Source organism: Dermochelys coriacea, chromosome 10 (genome assembly GCF_009764565.3).
Source record: "Dermochelys coriacea isolate rDerCor1 chromosome 10, rDerCor1.pri.v4, whole genome shotgun sequence".
NCBI lineage: Eukaryota > Metazoa > Chordata > Testudines > Dermochelyidae > Dermochelys > Dermochelys coriacea.
Window position 1 is genome coordinate 38,741,347 of NC_050077.1, and position 18,118 is coordinate 38,759,464.

General features: G+C 44.7%; 1 pseudogene; it reads right to left on the reverse strand.

Annotated features, from left to right (window-relative positions):
• Positions 1–347: 347 nt before the first annotated feature.
• LOC119862490 lies at positions 348–17,127 on the reverse strand (annotated as a pseudogene).
• Between the last annotated feature and the right edge of the window lie 991 nt (positions 17,128–18,118).

Below are 18,118 nucleotides of genomic sequence, written 5' to 3' on the forward strand. Positions count from 1 at the left end.
TGCTTACATTACAAATATCTCCATTGTACTGCCTCATGATAGTAGAAGGTATGAGCATAAGCCATCAAGTTTTCAGGAAAAGGCATCATATCTTTCAAAATCTCCTGCCACAGGAACTGGAGCAGGTTATAGCCTCTTCCCCTCCATAACAAATAATAAAAGCCTTTCAGTTGCCTTAGTCATAGGTGTTCCTAAAGTCCAGTCCTTCCATTGTTTGCATTAGGTTGTACTGTGAGCTGAAGTAGCTTCAGATGAACTTAACACATACTAACAGGAGGCAGAGAGGAAATTGCTACATTAAAATCTTATCTTAGCTCAAATGTATCACTGGAATAAAATTTGCTATAATCGAGGATTTCTCCTCTGTAACAATTACTTTAGAAAAGGTTACTTTATTGGACTCATCAGTACACCTTCTGTTCTCACACTAATACAGAAGTTAGTAATTTTACTCTGCAATTGTTCAACCATGTACAAGCAGCAAATTCCATACCTGTGTTTTTTTTTTTAAGCAAATCATCTTTCAGGTGCTTGCTCTCAGCTCTGTTTAACAATGAAGTTAGCACACACTTGAAGCATCATCCTCAATGCTTATAAGAGCACCGTTCAAGAGGTTGCATAGTAAAGATGATTGTTTTACTCATCTGTACAAGTCAATGATCAATGTGCATTGACAGTATAAGATCAGGTTTTAAGGGGGTTTATTTACTGTTTTTGATCGACAGTTTCATACCACTTGAAGGTAACATCGCTGTATCTGAATAATGCAGCTTGTGGGAGTGTTAAGCAAAAAGTTTGGCTAGTTTTCACATAATTGGTCTTGCCAATTTAAAATAAGTAAAAACAATCCTAGCAGCCTCTGCCAGGACAAAATGGCAATCTTATTTACACACACAATGAATTTGTGAAAGGACATTGGCAATCAACAGCAATTATTGAAATGGAAGGCTCCTCAACCCATTCACGCCACTGCGTGAGGAGCTTTCTGCGAAGGTGCAGTGATATTTTAATGAAATACCTTACATTGACACATTTATAATGATGAATTAAGGTGAATTAGAAGATGGTATATAGTTGCTTAGAATAAACTTCAGGTGGATTGAGTTTAGACTCTAACCATTGTAGTGTAGTCCATTTCAAAAAGTGCACTACATAAGCTTCATCATTGGCTTAATATACCATATGGCTGATTTGTTCCAGACACAAGGAACAAAACAACTTTCCCTTCATATGCATAATTCCCTTCATACACCAGCTTGTTTTCATGGATGGCTGAATAAGGTTACCCTTGTAAAAAACAAAAACAAAAAAACCCCCTAAAAATATTACAATGTATTCCTTAAAAGCATACAATTGGAAATAAAGAGGGACAATACTGTGCCAGCAACCAGTTGTAGTTGTACTCTGTCACTGTAGGATCCAAAATAGGGCATCCTGATGCTTCTTAGTTGATGAACCCTTCATCTCCCACTTCATCCAGGAGCGGTGCTGTGTCCACAGGCTGCCTGACCTCCTGTTCTGCAGATGGTTGTTTTGTTGCTCTGTTCAGTATCCCACCCTGGCAATTCTGAGAAGCAGACAGTGAAACAAACAAGTAGCTTTCCTAGAAAATGTGTGTTGCTTACAGACAACCTTTCAGCAGATATTTTGGTCTTCAGTATTTTGTGCAACCCATCTTGGGGAAGGAATGTGTGATTAGGCCACCAACGTGTGATACTGGTGGTTCCCACCATTGCCATGCCTATCTTTTAAATGATATGGTAGCGAAACAGGGAAAGCAGTAGGTATCTGCAGGATATTCTGCAGTGACCAACTCAACAGTACCTATCCAGAGTCGGTGAGAAAACCTACACAAATTACACTACCTAAGGTTCCTTTCAAACCAACATGTTGGGAGCTAAGTTTACACCCAAGACCTGCTGCAATGCACTTTTTGTAGGAAATACCTAGTGTCCAAGGCATCCTTGCTCTGGAGGTAGGAGGGTAATGAAAGTTTAAGCATGTTACTACCCGCTGCTTGTCCACCACGTTGAGGCTAACAAGGCAATAATGCATGCAATGGTGTTTGACAGCATGAAGATCATCATCCGTTGCCAGTGCCATAGTGGGATCTTTAGTTCGCTGTTGGGTCGAGAAGATTAACAAACAATGATCATGTGAGAATGTGTTTCCTCGCGCTGTATAACATCCAGATAAAATGAAGCAGCGTATGGTGTTGAGTTTCATGTCCTGAAACCATGCTTGGTTTAGACCACAAACAAAACTGGTTTTATGCTCTCAAGTTTAGTCCCCATCAGCACAACTTGTGGGCTTTTGCTTAAGAGACAAAAGGCACTAGTTCTCACCTGGACTTGGTTCCCAGAATATGTCCAATGATCAGATTGGAGAGGCCAATTCCAATCATCAGCACAGAGGTTGCAAGCCCCATAGCTGTCCCTATCGTTGCCTGGGGAACCACAAGGGGTATGGATGGCCACAGACTCGCCTGTTGTAAGGAGTAATGAAATGGGCTGATGTTAAAACAGGAAAAGTTTGCTGCCAAGACACTTTCTAGAAGAGTCTTACAATTCAAGCCCCAGCTTCAGGCTACTAGCTCATCGACTGAGGGAGAAAGTTGTCCCCATTACACATTTGGTTGCCTTATGGAGGGGTTTACACCTTCCTCTGACCCATCCACCATTGACCACTAGAAGACTACAGTAGATTACAGTAAATGGATGATGACAGTGCCTACATCTTTCCTCTCCAGTTACTCCAGTCAACTTAAAGCACATGCAATTCAGAGTCATACATCTCAATAAGGAGCTGGGATAACTGACTCAGGTGGACACTCTGGATCCTGCTCAAAAGGTGTCATGAAAGGACAGTACTGCTTAACAGCTAATGCTTCCCACAGACCATGCCAATGGGTTCCTTGAACTGTTTTGGGTTATACGGGGGTGTTTGCTGACTACATCCTTTGGACTTTGTAATCCAAAAACCTCAGAATGCACACATGCCCAATGTTTAGCCCTTGGCTAGTGTAAAATGCCAGTGTCTGGAAAGGAGTGAGCAGAGCTACAAAATGACCAGCTAATGCAGTGGCTTCTACATACTTACAGCGGCAAAGGAGTAAGTGATCCCCAGACAGATGGTAGAGACAAGCGGAGGAACAAATGTAAATGCCAGGAGAACAAAGACTGGCAGAGTCAGCACAGCACAACCAACTGCAAACACTCTTCTCTGTCCTACATAGTCCTGAAGAAGGACAAACAGAAGGTGATTTACCGAGAGCCCCCCACTGTTTCCACCAGGACTGCAGTGCTCTCCTCCTCAATGTGCGCAGCTGTGCAACGTATGCTGTAAATAATAACTTATAAGAGTATCAGCTAATGGAAAATAACTCACAAAGTATTCCCATTCCTCACATGTACCAAGAGGGACTGAAGAGACTGGTGTGCCTATTAGAGAGTAAGGATGTTCCAAATCAGCTGAATTTGAAACTCCAAGGTTTTAGTTTTAAGGCAATATGTTGCATTTTAGTGCTTACAGAAGTGAGGGATTGATAAATTAGACAAAGCATGAGTTGATTCTATGCAAGCTACTGCTCCTCATCCCTTGCAACGCTCTGCCTGTGCCCCTTAATCCTGACCTGCAACACTCCCCTCAGTGTTTTATCTTGGGCCTCTCATGAGTATTCAGCTATTGGTGTGGTACTTCTACAGCAGGAACTAGGGGATCAGAGGTCAAATTCATTTCACTTCTGACCTAATACAGAATGGTCTTCAGGGTTTCCAAACTAGACTGTTAACCCTCTGCATCACTAATGACTCAACTCCAGAGCCCTAATTTTAAACACTTGATCTCTGTCAGAGATGCACAAAATATTATTTGTACTAAGCCGTGGTCTATCAGCAGACAATCCACCATGTAGTTGATGTTCTGCTAAGTAGTGGGTACTCACAATTAATATGCCAACTGCTGCAGAGAGAACAAGGGAGCTGTCGTATACCACCCCAGCAATGTAAGCGGCTGCCTGCTGACTGTAACCAGAGTACTTATCCTGGATAAACTTGCTAAAAATAAAATTGAGGGGGACAAAAAAAATTACATTAGGATTCTTGGTCTGGTTATCTTGGCACAAAGCAAGTCTGAGCACACATCTGGACAGGGAGTTTTTAATTAGAGAACTTGTCAAAGCACAAACTCAAATCAATCATTTTTTTAAAAAGGTGTGCTGAACAAAAAGATCTGTTGGGGGGAGGAGGGAGGTTTGTGCCCTTCCTTGCTTTATGATGGATAAAGGAGGCCTGAAAGTTTGGGGGCATGGGGAGGGGGACATGCATCTTGGAAATTCCAGGAACAGTGAGTCCTGTTTTCCCTGATGGTCTCCTTGGGGGAGCAGATGATTTCTCAGCCCTGAAACTGAAGGGGTGAGAGGGATGTTAAATTTTTAGATACATTAACTCAAAACTGTGTGGAGGGAAGAATCAGCATTTAACAACTTCAACCCTTTGATTAAGGGCTCAGAAATCTCCCACTCCAGTTCTCTACTGCTCCAAGAAGATATCCAGTAAAAGCAGAGAAGACAGGCCCCGATATCACTACAGCAGAAAACAAGCTTCCTTCATACATTATGGAGGACAAAAATGGCGTAAACCTAGTGTTTTTTAAATCCTTTGTAGGGCACCCAGATTTCTACTGGCCAGCCACTGCTTAGAGCTTTGAGAAACTAATTTGGAAACCCTCTGCTCACCTAGATTTTGACTGGTTCCTTTTAAGTAGCTAGAATTATTTTGAGGACAGCTGAACTTCTTTGTAGCTCTGGGGCAGCAAAATGCTGTCCCTGCAGATTTACTGCCATAGATCCAAGTAATCAATGACACTGAAGGCACTGAGCCATGATTCTTGTTTTGGAATCAAGCCTGGAATTAATCTGCCAAAAGAGATATTTGAAACATGACTCTTTGTGCCTGACGCACTGAGGAGTATTGCTCCATGACAGAACGTGGGGATACAGCAGTGCAGGAATCAGGCTGTATGGGGACCATTTCTGGATAAGGTAAGCAGGTGACAGCTGGCCAGAGAGCCCATTTCAGGGAGTGCAGGGAGAGCCCCAAAGATCCCAGTACTGTGCGTTTTGCTTTCACTAGGTTCTAATAGTAGGACCTTTTTTGTTAATTGCTGCAGCAAGCCTGCAAGGACCCCTCCCCACCCCAAACTGCTGATCTGTTTGTATTATAAATATAGAGCCCTCCTTTCATTTTTCTCCCAAGACCTCAAAGCATTTTGCAAATGTTAAGTTTTGCAAGCCTCCTGTGAGGAAAGTAGCAGTATAGCCATTCACAAAATGGCAAAACAGACAGAGGAAAAGCACTTTCCCCAAGGTCATATAGAGTCTGTGTCAGAGCCAGGGCAGGCAGAACCCAGGTCTCTTGACCCCCTAGTCTGCTACTCTAACTGCAGTCCTTCTCACTGAGGTTCTAGCATTTGAGAAAAGGCAGTGTGCCATAGGAACTGCCATGCACAGCAGTTTTAATCTATGCTTATCTTAAGATGCTGGCTGCTGGCCATCTTCCAGGCCGCTGATCACATGTGTGGCAGTCTTGGGAGGCATCTTGGGAAGGCTGCAATGTTTCTGAGTTGTTTAGCCAAGAAACATTTTACAGCATTAGTGGTCTTGAATCTGACCCCACCGGAGCCCTCTGCATACTCCTCCTGTTGACATTGCCACTCCAGTAAGTGTTTTACTTGAATGGATTTATGCAGCACAAACCCCTTGGCCCCAGAAGCTGCGCAGTTCTATCTAGATGCACTTCATGAGCCTTTCTGGTGCTGGTCAGATGGGTTTCCTCTTCGCCATTGTCCCACCTAGGTCAAGGGAGAAGTATTAATTTGCAGGAAACCAGATTTGGAATTTCCCCAATCTTTGGAGTTTTGGAAGAATCCAAGTTCCTTTAAGGTTGCTTTGGACTGGAAATCCCCATGTCTTGCATCATCTTCAGAGATGGCTGCGTAACACAGTGCAAGGGAGAGAAGAGTCAAAGGACCCTGATGTTCTATAGCTAAATGTTAAGCACCTTGCTTGAGAGGGACACTGCTCCCTTTCTGGCTTTGTGCTCACAAAGGCAGCAGTGAACAAGCTGTTTGGAAAGCTCGCCATTCCTCTGAGATTCCCCTGTTAGCTAAATGAAGAGGGAGGTGGACACAGTTAGCTCTGTACCAAAGCTCCAGTGCCGGGAAACAGCACCAATGCTATCTTTCTGGTCAGTACCTGGCATCTGCCACGAAAGGAAAGTCACCGTTGTAGAAGAACATGATGGTTAGGACTAGGAGTCTGTAGCGAAGTGGCAGTCGTCAGCCATCCTGAACCCGCTGTAAAGAGAAAAGCCCCCTAGATTAATAGGATACAGACTACTTCCAACTTCATAACTATGTTACCTTCTTCCTCTACTATTCCATGAGAAGGGCCAGATGGTGACTGGAGTCTGAAAGGTCACTCATTCGCCTCTGGGAGTTACTGCATTTGCTGTGCCCCTCTACACCCACACACCACCCTTCTCTAGCAGTGTGGTCAAGTGCTTTTCCTTCCCTTCATAAAAGTCTATGGCAGCAAAAGACTTTTCTGAGCAGAACTTGCAGCTGCCAGAGGCAAACCGTGGGATGAAGCACAGCAGGGATGTAGGTATAACTAGGAGTTATTAATGAAGGGAAATACCAGAGTATAACCAGTACATTAAGAATGGAAAATTATCATTAAGACCTTCCCTCAGGGTATACTCTTCTGAAGTTTAATGGATCTGATGACCTGAAGCAATGGCAGCCCTGTTACTTGGGACACTAAGGGTATGTCTACACTACAGTTAGACCCCCGTGACTGACACATGCCAGCTGACTCGGGCTCACCGGGATGTTTAATTGCAGTATAGACATTTGGGCTTGGGCCACACCCTAGGCTCTAGGACCCTGGAGGGTCCCAGAACTCGGGCTGCAGCCTGAGCCCTGAATGTCTACGCCACAATTAAACAGGCCCTTAGCCCAGCTGGACTAGTCAGCTGGCATGGGCCAGTCATGGGTATCTAATTGCAATGTAGACATACTCTTGGAGAGTGTAGCACAAAGACTGGTTCTGCCTTGGAAGGAAGATGGGCTAGTTCTGACCAGATTACTCTGTAAATCACACAAGAGGAGGCTAGAATCTCATCTGTATTCACAAGCAACTTGCACAATGAACTCAGGTGAATGTTTGCTGACCCCTCATGCTCAGAGTGCTGGCTCTGGTCTCCAGTAGGCTGCCAACATTTACTCTCTTTGTTTAGTTTAATTTTCATGACCCCTTGTTGTTTGCAGCTGCAGAAGCCTAAGCCCTGGTCTACACTTTAGGAGTTGAGGTCAAATTTAGCAGCGTTAAATCGATTTAACCCTGCACCTGTCCACATGATGAAGCCCTTTTTTTCGACTTAAAGGGCTCTTAAAATCGATTTCTTTACTCCACCCCCGACAAAGGGATTAGCACTGAAACTGGCCTTGCAGGTCGAATTTGGGGTACTGTGGACGCAATTAGATGGTATTGGCCTCCAGGAGCTATCCCAGAGTGCTCCATTGTGACCGTTCTGGACAGCACTCTCAACTCAGATGCATTGGCCAGGTAGACAGGAAAAGGCCCACGAACTTTTGAATTTCAATTTCCTGTTTGGCCAGCGTGGCGAGCTACAGGTGAGTGCAGAGCTCATCAGCAGAGGTGACCATGATGGAGTCCCAGAATCGCAAAAGAGCTCCAGCATGGACCGAACAGGAGGTACGGGATCTGATCGCTGTATGGGGAGAGGAATCCGTGCTATCAGAACTCCTTTCCAGTTTTCGAAATGCCAAAACATTTGTCAAAATCTCCCAGGGCATGAAGGATAGAGTTCATAACAGGGACCCGAAGCAGTGCCGCGTGAAAGTTAAGAAGCTGAGGCAAGCCTACCAGAAAACCAGAGAGGCAAACGGCCGCTCCGTGTCAGAACCCCAAACATGCTGCTTCTATGATGAGCTGCATGCCATTTTAGTGGGTTCAGCCACTGCTCCCCCAACCATGTTGTTTGACTCCTTCAATGGAGATGGAGGCAACATGGAAGCTGGTTTTGGGGACGAGGAAGATGATGATGATGAGGTTGTAGATAGCTCACAGCAAGCAAGCGGAGAAACTGGTTTTCCTGACTGTCAGGAACTGTTTCTCAACCTGGACCTGGAGCCAGTACCCCCCGAACCCACCCAAGGCTGCTTCCCGGACCCACCAGGCAGAGAAGGGTCCTCTGGTGAGTGTACCTTTTTAAATAGTATACATGGTTTAAAAGCAAGCGTGTTTAATGATTAATTTGCCCTGGCATTCGCGGCTCTCCTGGATGTACTCCCAAAGCCTTTGCAAAAGGTTTCTGGGGAGGGCAGCCTTATTCCATCCACCATGGTAGGACACTTTATCACTCCAGGCCAGTAGCACATAGTCGGGAATCACTGTAGAACAAAGCATTGCAGTGTATGTTTGCTGGTGTTCAAACAACATCCGTTCTTTATCTCTCTGTGTTATCCTCAGGAGAGTGATATCATTCATGGTCACCTGGTTGAAATAGGGTGCTTTTCTTAAGGGAACATTCAGAGGTGCCCATTCCTGCTGGGCTGTTTGCTTGTGGCTTAACAAGTATGTTCCCCGCAGTTAGCCATGGGGAGGGGGGAGGGACTAGCCACACAGTGCGGGGAGGCAAAATGTGGCCTTGTAACAAAAGCACATATGCTATGTATGTAATGTTAACAGCAAAGTTTACCATGAAAGAGTGTACCTATTGTTCTATAAAATGTGTCTTTTTAAATACCACTGTCCCTTTTTTTTTCTCCACCAGCTGCATGTGTTTCAAGGATCACAGGATCCTCTCCTTCCCAGAGGCTAGTGAAGATTAGAAGGCAAAAAAAATGCACTTGCGATGAAATGTTCTCTGACCTCATGCTGTCCTTGCACATTGACAGAGCACAGATGAATGCATGGAGGCAGACCATGTCAGAGTGCAGGAAAGCACAAAATGACCGGGAGGAGAGGTGGCAGGCTGAAGAGAGTAAGTGGCGGGCTGAAGAGAGGGCTGAAGCTGAAAGGTGGCGGCAGCGCGATGATAGGAGGCAGGATTCAATGCTGAGGCTGCTGGAGGATCAAATTAATATGCTCCAGCATATGGTTGAGCTGCAGGAAAGGCAGCAGGAGCACAGACCGCCGCTACAGCCCCTGTGTAACCAACCCCCCTCTCCCCCAAGTTCCATAACCTCCTCACCCAGACGCCCAAGAATGCGGAGGGGGGGCCTCCGGCCACCCAGCCACTCCACCCCAGAGGATTGCCCAAGCAACAGAAGGCTGACATTCAATAAGTTTTAAAGTTTTAAACTTTCAAAGTGCTATGTTGCCTTGTCCTTCCCTCCTCCATGATCCCACCCAATGCTTCCCTCCTCCACCACCCCTCCTGGGCAACCTTGGCAGTTATCCCCCTATTTGTGTGATGAATTAATAAAGAATGGATGAATGTGAAGCAACAATGACTTTATTGCCTCTGCAAGTGGGGATCGAAGGGAGGAGGGGAAGGTGGTTAGCTTACAGGGAAGTAGAGTGAACCAAGGGGCGGGGGGGTTCATCAAGGAGAAACAAACAGAACTTTCACACCATAGCCTGGCCAGTCATGAAACTGGTTTTCAAAGCTTCTCTGATGCACACCATGCACTCCTGTGCGCTTCTAACAGCCCTGGTGCCTGGCTGTGCGTAACCGGTGGCCAGGCAATTTGCCTCAACCTCCCATCCTGCCATAAACGTCTCTCCCTTACTCTCACAGATATTGTGGAGCGCACAGCAAGCAGTAATAGCAGTGGGAATATTGGTTTCGCTGAGGTCTAACCGAGTCAGTAAACTGCACCAGCATGCTTTTAAACGTCCAAATGCCCATTCTACCACCATTCTGTACTTGCTCAGCCTGTAGTTGAACAGCTCCTGACTACTGTCCAGGCTGCCTGTGTATGGCTTCATGAGCCATGGCATTACGGGGTAGGCTGGGTCCCCAAGGATAACTATAGGCATTTCAACATCCCCAATGGTTATTTTCTGGTCTGGGAATAAAGTCCCTTCCTGCAGCTTTTGAAACAGATCAGAGTTCCTGAAGATGCGAGCGTCATGTACCTTTCCCGGCCATTTCACATTGATGTTGGTGAAATGTCCCTTCTGATCCACCAGTGCTTGCAGCACTATTGAAAAGTACCCCTTGCGGTTTATGTACTTGCCAGCTTGGTGCTCTGGTGCCAAGATAGGGATATGCGTTCCGTCTATGGCCCCACCACAGTTAGGGAATCCCATTGCAGCAAAGCCATCCACTATGACCTCCACATTTCCCAGACTCACTACCCTTGATATCAGCAGATCTTTGATTGCGTTGGCTTCTTGCATCACAGCAGCCCCCACAGTAGATTTGCCCACTCCAAATTGATTCCCAACTGAACGGTAGCTGTCTGGCGTTGCAAGCTTCCACAGGGCTATTGCCACTCGCTTGTGAACTGTGAGGGCTGCTCATCTTGGTATTCTTGCACCTCAGGGCAGGGGAAAGCAAGTCACAAAGTCACAAGCCAAAGGAACTGAAGGAACTGACTATAGGAACAAAGGCCCAGGGGCAAAAATCCCATTTGTCCTCCCATTATTGGGATCTAATCAGGAGAGGAGTTCTCAGATTCCTTACTGGTAAGTGATCCATTCCCAGATCCAAACAGCAACCGTCCCGTCAGCATCAGTGGCAGAAGATACGGAGTTCCCTTGAAGTGAGAGCCCAGAGCAAAGATGGATGATCCCAAGACAGTCAGGAAAGAGAAAAGAAAGACACCAACTAGGGAGGGAAACAGAAAAACACAGGGACACATTGAAATAAAGGCAATGGAACAGAGAAAATTACTGTACAATAGGAAAAGTTGAAAGGAGCCCTGAATTTTATCCCAGGACGGGTAAATCCCTGGGTCTCCCATCAAATTGACTCTGTGACATATTATTTTACTGCTATAAAGCCACTTTCATTGAAGGATCTTAGGTCACTTTGCAGAGGAAAGACATATTATTGTGTGCCTTATACATGGGGAAACTGAGGCAGAGGAAGGTTAAGTGGCTCAACCATAAGCCTATAAGCTCCATACTTCTGAGTATTACTCCTAGTTCTGCCACTGACTCTTTGACATTGGCCAAGTAACTTCACCTCTGTGCCAGTGTCCTCATCTGCAAAAACAGAGACAAGAATGCTGACCTATCCACGGGGAAAGGCCACATTCTTTATTATGTTTTGGAGCTTAGATACCATGATGACAAATGCCAAACAGAAAGCCATGTAGAAGAGAAGAATACAAGTCTATCAGACAGTCATATTAAGAGTGTAAAGTTTGTAGATAAAAGATCACTGCCAGCTCTGAACTTACCTGTGTTCCTTTTATTGTGTGTCAGGAGATTAAAACAATGTTCACTCAACTGTTGTGTGTCAAACTAAATTCTAGCGATCTACAATCAGGCCAAAGGGGGAACTGTGGAAGTTTGCAGCAGAGATCCCTGATGCTTGTAATTCTATGGAGCAGCCTTTGTTACGCTCATCTTCTCTTCAGACCACAAGGAAGTACCTTCATTGGTTTGCTCCACACTGCTTCAGGCCTCATGATCTTATTGAAAAGGTGATTCTGGTCTTGGGAAGCAATATCTCTTTCCTTTGAAGGAATAGCTGGAAAGTTCACTTCTGAAGAAAGTGAAAGCAAGAAGAAAGATCAGCTATAACTAAATCATTGGGACTTACAGTGATTTCCCAGTTTATCAATCAGGAATCCTGCTAGAATCACCACCAGTGCATTCCTAGGGAGAATACCACAAACATTTGGTTTTACTCCCTGCACATCCTATGACCAGTGCACAATGCCTCCCCTAAACAGAAGAAAGGTGACTCACATCCAGGCATAGATTGCATACAGCAGGTTGTACTATGCAGGCGTCATCCCCAGACCTTCCACACAGGCCAATGTGCCATTATGTCCAGTGCCATTATGCTGGATTCCATTGGGGCAGGTTAGGTTCTGTGTAACAAGTTGACATAAAAAGTCTGTATTCCAACAGTAATAGAGGTCTAATTTGGATTACACAATAATTAGCTAAACCTTCTTGTTGGGTGGTGGGTCTCAATAGGTATGCGAGCCTGGTTTTGACTTCTTTTCTAGACTCATCTCCACTACCCACTTCCCAACCTGATAGAAGGAATTTAAAGATTTTCGGTGGCCTTGCGTGTATAGCATATCCATCTTGAGGATATGACAGTAATTAAAATGTTCTGAGTGACAAAGGAGCTGCAATCTACAAGGGATCATAAGAGACTGCAGCAGAACCCATCTATTTCCCACTGGCAACTGGGAAACCCATTGGAAATTACTGTAGTTTGACATTCGTACACTTTGATACCAAGTATCAGAGGGGAAGCCATGTTAGTCTGTATCCACAAAAACAACAAGGAGTCCGGTGGCACCTTAAAGACTAACAGATTTATTTGGGCATAAGCTTTCATGGGTAAAAACCCCACTTCTTCAGATGCTTGGAGTGAAAATTACAGATACAGGCATAAATATATATTAGCACATGACTTTAATAGAATTTGATAGGAGCTGTGGGATCTCAGCACCTCTTATAAATACAACACTGAGATTTGAATCACAGAAAAAGGCAAGGACACTGCAGTGCAAAATGCACTTGGTCTGTTTAATTTAAATCAGTTATCATGTAATATTTAATTATCTGATACTAAATAAAGGTACCAGGAAGTGTTCTGCAGCAGCTTTTATAAAACTAATGAAGCTTCAGTAATGAGACCTCATTCCAACTCTCTGCAATAAAAACTTTTATGAGGAATTGGAACCAGATCTCCTAAATCAAAGTTCAATGCCATCACCACAAAACAGTATGGTGCACACTCTCCTTCTCTGAACCTGGCTTAGTTTGGGGTCTCTTCCGAAGTCTTTATTATCTGAGTGTATAAGAATTTCTTGCAGGCCTTCTAAAAGTCATATGCCCAGCTCCATAATCTAGGAAGGACAGTGAACTTTAGCCAATTGCATGTCTTGGATCTACTAGCAGAGGGTGAAAATGAGTAAACCCAGCCCTCTGCCAGAGACTGAACATGATCCATCAGCAGTAATGATCAGCAGGGATCCTAATTTTCTGTCATTAAAAAACCCCAAAATTCTCTGATTAAAAAAAAACCATAAAAATCCATGTTTTTCCACAATTAAAATGAAACGCTGAACTTTAGTTTACTTAACCACAATATATGTATAGTTATCAGTTGAACACAATGTTTATTGGTGTATTTACAATTTTTAAGCTGTCAGACTAGGCCCCACCCATTCTCCTGATTAACTGAATTTTTGATTATACAATCTGGCCCTGGTCCCAGTTAGATTGGATAATCAGGGTTCCACTGTATATAGTCTTATTTTTTCACAAAATGTAAAAAATAAAGATTCTCTATAAAAATGCAAATTCTGTGTTTTTCCTCAACAAATGGATTTCAAGGATCCCTGAGAGTCAGTGTGTGACGCTCTGTACCTCCGGGAGACACCCAGCACCCTCATGTTCATCCTTGTAAAATGATTGTGTAGTATCCAATGCAAAGTTTGTCATGTTGGGTGTCTTCGGAAGGCTCATGATGCCCTGAGCATTGTTGTTACAGTGATGTTATAGTAATTGTTAAAGTAATGTTAAAGGTTATAATTTCATATATATAGTTATGAGGCTGAAAATGTGTCCTCATGGCTTTAAACAAGCCCAGGCAAAAGCTCTCCAAGAGCAGAGGGGCAGTTCACACCTCATGTATGGGACAAACCCAACCCAGCCTCACTGAAACAAAGGACACTGGCCTAGGCAGCAACAAAGGATCTGTTGGACTCTCAAGTGAGTCACCCCCCTTCCTTTGGTCAGTTTGAGACTACAATGAGGCAATGCTCACCTGACTCTGAAGTGGGGGGAAGGCAAAACTAAGAAGGAAGAAAGGACATGATTAAAGGGAGAGACATTTGCCATGCTCTTTCTCTCTTCCACCTACATCTATAGACACCACACCAAGTGACTGAAGCGCTGATCAAAGGGGCGAGCCGGGCTGAAGAGCAATCAGCCAGCCTGTGGTGAGAAGCATCTAAGTTTGTAAAAGCACTAAAAGTATTAAGATCAGCTTAGAATGTGTTTTGCTTTTATTTCATTTGACCAAATCTGACTTCTTTTGTTTTGACTTATAATCACTTCAAATCTGTCTTTGTAGTTAATAAATTTGTTTGTTTATTCTACCTGAAGCAGTGTGTTTGGTTTAAAGCTGTCACAGACTCTCCTTGGGATAACAAGCCTAGTGTATATCAATTTCTTTGTTAAATTGATAAACTCATATAAGCTTGCAGTGTCCAGTGGGCATAACTGAACACTGCAAGATGGAGGTTCCTAGGGTTTTGTCTGGGACCGGAGATATTGGCTAGTGTCATTTGGTTACACAATCCAAGGAGCAGCTTACATGCCAGAGGCTGTGCGTGAACAGCTCAGGAGTGGGGGTTCTCACAGCAAAGCAGGGTAAGGCTGGCTTCCAGAGTCAAGGATTGGAGTGACCTAGCAGATCACCAGTCTAGATAACACCAGAGGGGAATGTCACACAGTGGCACAAACAATCAAGAGCTCCAAGTAAGCATCTCAGATCTTGGTTTACAACAAAATAATGCACACAACAACACCCAATTCTCTATGGAGGAAAATGTACTGTGCAATATGGATAGTTCATTTTTTTTAAAAAAGGAGAGGCTTGGTGCAGTGAACGAGGTGGAGATATTAGTCTGAACCCTAGAGAATAAAAGGCTTTACTTATATCAGTTAGGAGCATTATTTGTTTTACTTCTCAGTTTAATCACAGACCCACTTGCAGTCACTACAATGGCTTGATGTAGTTGATTTATGTAATTTCTAATTAAACACCCCTATTCTTTCAATCCAATTTAGATTATAAAATCTACAACAGAGACTTATTATTTGTAAAGCACCGTGAACATCAATGGTCCTGTAAATATAATACTAACAACCTACACTACATTGTGACTGAGCATGGAAAAGATATTAGCCTGTAACATGTACATAAATCACCAAGCAATAACAATTGTTCCTCCAACAGCTTGTATTTGCTTTGTATATGTTACCATCTCTCCTGGACTGTCTAGATATCATTGTCTGGACACAGTGAATCCATCTTTCTTTTAGCAGGTATCACTGGCACTAGACAAGCATTTCTCAAATGCAGCCACTAGGGGCTTTTCTAGTGGCCACAGCCTCCTGGGCAGTGATTGTGGGGGGGAACGGGGAGGGAGCCAAAGCAGCAGCTGCTCCCCTGGAGCCACCAGAAATGTTTGGGCCCTGCCTCCCTCTGGAGTCACAAAACCGGAGGAGCAGGAGGCCAGTGAGTTCCCTATCTTCCTGGGGGCAATGGGGTGGCAGTTGGCAGATTTTAGTCACAGAGCTTCGAGCTTCATTCCCCGGTGGTGCACTCTGGCCCGAGCTCACCACCCCACATCACCTCTTGCCCCCACTGCCTCCCACAGTGCCCCTTCGCCTCTGACCCCTGTTGCCTTCTTACCCACCTCCACATCCAGGACTTTCCAGGGCTGAGTAAATCTGCTGTGAAAAATGATATTTGTATGTTTGTTAATATCACTTTTCACAGACTTAGTATCTAGCAAGTCTAAAAAAAATAGCAACTAAAAAAGCAAAAGAAACAACAAGAAAAGAAAAGAATGTGCAAAGCACCTTCTTTGTATTTCTGTTCTGGTTAAGTCCAGTAAAGAATAGAGGCAACTGTGCATTATTTTTACTATTGAATCTGGAAAAAAAATCCTACATAAATAAATTACAATGATTTGGGCATGGGCATGTGCATATTTATTTGTTTTTCCTAACGTTAATTAAGTATTTTATGAAAAACTGTCAGAGTGGCCACCAGCAAGAGTTGGTGGCCGCACTCTAAGGCCGCCAAAAATTTTGTTGTGAGAACCCCTGCACTAGACTTCCTCATAGCATACCATCTCTCAGGTTCTTGGTTATCTGGATTAGCATGGTTTTTTTAATTCCCTGTTTGTGACTGGGAATCTCTGTTTTTCAATTTATACACCACTTTCCCAGTCTCCTCTTTGACTGCAGTCAAGGGGGCCTAGAAAAAGAGTTATCTTTCCCCTTGTGACCTTGTTACTTACCCCTGGAAACTACTCCTACAGGACACTGGGAATATCAAAGCAGAAGTAAGAGCCAAAAGTCAAGAGGCAGTTGAAAAAAAGCGCTAGGAACCTGTAATAAGCTGCCTAGTGAACAAACATGTTATTGTCTATATTACAAAATATGTTCATGTTGACAAAGTTTGTGCCATCCTTGTGACTTTTATATACACATATCCTGTAACATATTTAGAATTCAAAACTCACTGAAAGTTCATCATTGACAAGTGTCAGTTTGATCTGCTAATAATTAAAAAACCCTTTTTTAAATATATAGATATATCAACTAACACTAACTAATAATTGTGAGATGCTATTTCATATCCCTGTGTTGATTTTTCCTGTTCTTCTCTTAAGCCCTGATCCCACAATTGGATCTTGTAGGGAAGCGGTGTGGTTCCCCGCCATCCTGGAAAGGGGTGAGCTCTGCCGAACAGCAGAGTGGGTGGAGCCAGATAACTGCAAGCCCACCCCCCAGAGGCTCAGGTGCCAGACAGGAAGTAGAAGAGCCCAACCCCAGAGCTCACTCGGGAGGCAGCCGCTGGAGAGGCCAGATGCCTCTGGCCCAGCTCCCACAAGGGGAAGACTCCAGCAATGGACCTGAAAACTGGCCTGACCAGCCAATACTTGACACAGATCAGTGTGTGGAAGAGTCGCTGAGCTTACCCGTCGCCGGCTACCCAGAAGAGTTGCTGAGCTTACCCCTTGTCAGCTACCCCAAGGATCCAATGGTGATTGACTTCCCTGAGGACACCACCTTGAACCAGGTACCTCCAGAGGGAGAGTTGGGAAGTAGCCCGAGGCAGCCGACTTTAGTCTGGCTGCAACACTGCCGGAACCCATGTCAGTGTGTTGCGGCTGGGATCTCCACTGACACAGCAGCAGGTTGGGACCCAGTGGAGTGGGAGGGCCTGCGTTCCCCCCCCCCCATGCCACTCAACTCGTGAGTGGCAATCTCCCCCTCTCCCACTTGGAGCCTGAAGCCTGGGAGTGCTATTTACCTGTGTTTTCTCAGCCCCTGCCTGAGGGTCTGAGCCTTAAGACTCACTGTTGCCGTACCTATATGAACTGCTGCTCAGCCCTACCTGAGGGCCTGAGCCTTGAACTCATCACTGCCTCACCCTGACCCAGGGCCTGGGCTTGTTAACTGCTAACTGTTACCTGTGTTTGCTCAGCCCCTGCTGGATGGCTTGAGCCAGGACTCCTGTGGCTCAACTGATTCCCCAGGGGCCAGTGCCGGGACTAAGGGAGGTGGTGTCGTTCCCTGACACCCCAGAGAGGGATGAGCCCCAATGAACCCTCTCTACAGATCTGCATGGATGGGGACCCTTACCCTGTACCAGTCCCAATTAATTTCAGTGGGTCTCCACACAAAGGTATGGTTGCACAGACCAGTTCTTTGGGGCAGGGAATCTCTCTATACCTGTATAGTAAAGTATCATACATGTCTATGGTGCTATACAAGTAATATTCATTTTAGAGTATGCTAGATCTGACACACTGGTCACTGTTAACTGGTTTATTGAATTCTGTTTAGTATTCATAGTATGGTGAAGTGTGTGTAAAATTTTATGGAAATTTATTAGTGACTATAACTGTGCTAATCTATTTCAGGCAGCTCTAATTTTTACCACAAACCCTTAAGTTTCTAGCGGAAATAATGGAGAATTGTGGTTGCCAGCATGCCAACAAACAGGCAGACTGCAGTGCATGCTGGGAGTCTCTTTCTCTGTGGCCTGCCATTTAGGAAATGGGGGCAACAGCAATCTGTCCCCCAGGGCCCTGAGCAAGTGGCTCAGGATTCAGCATGCCTCTTTTTGGAGTGGCTGAACCC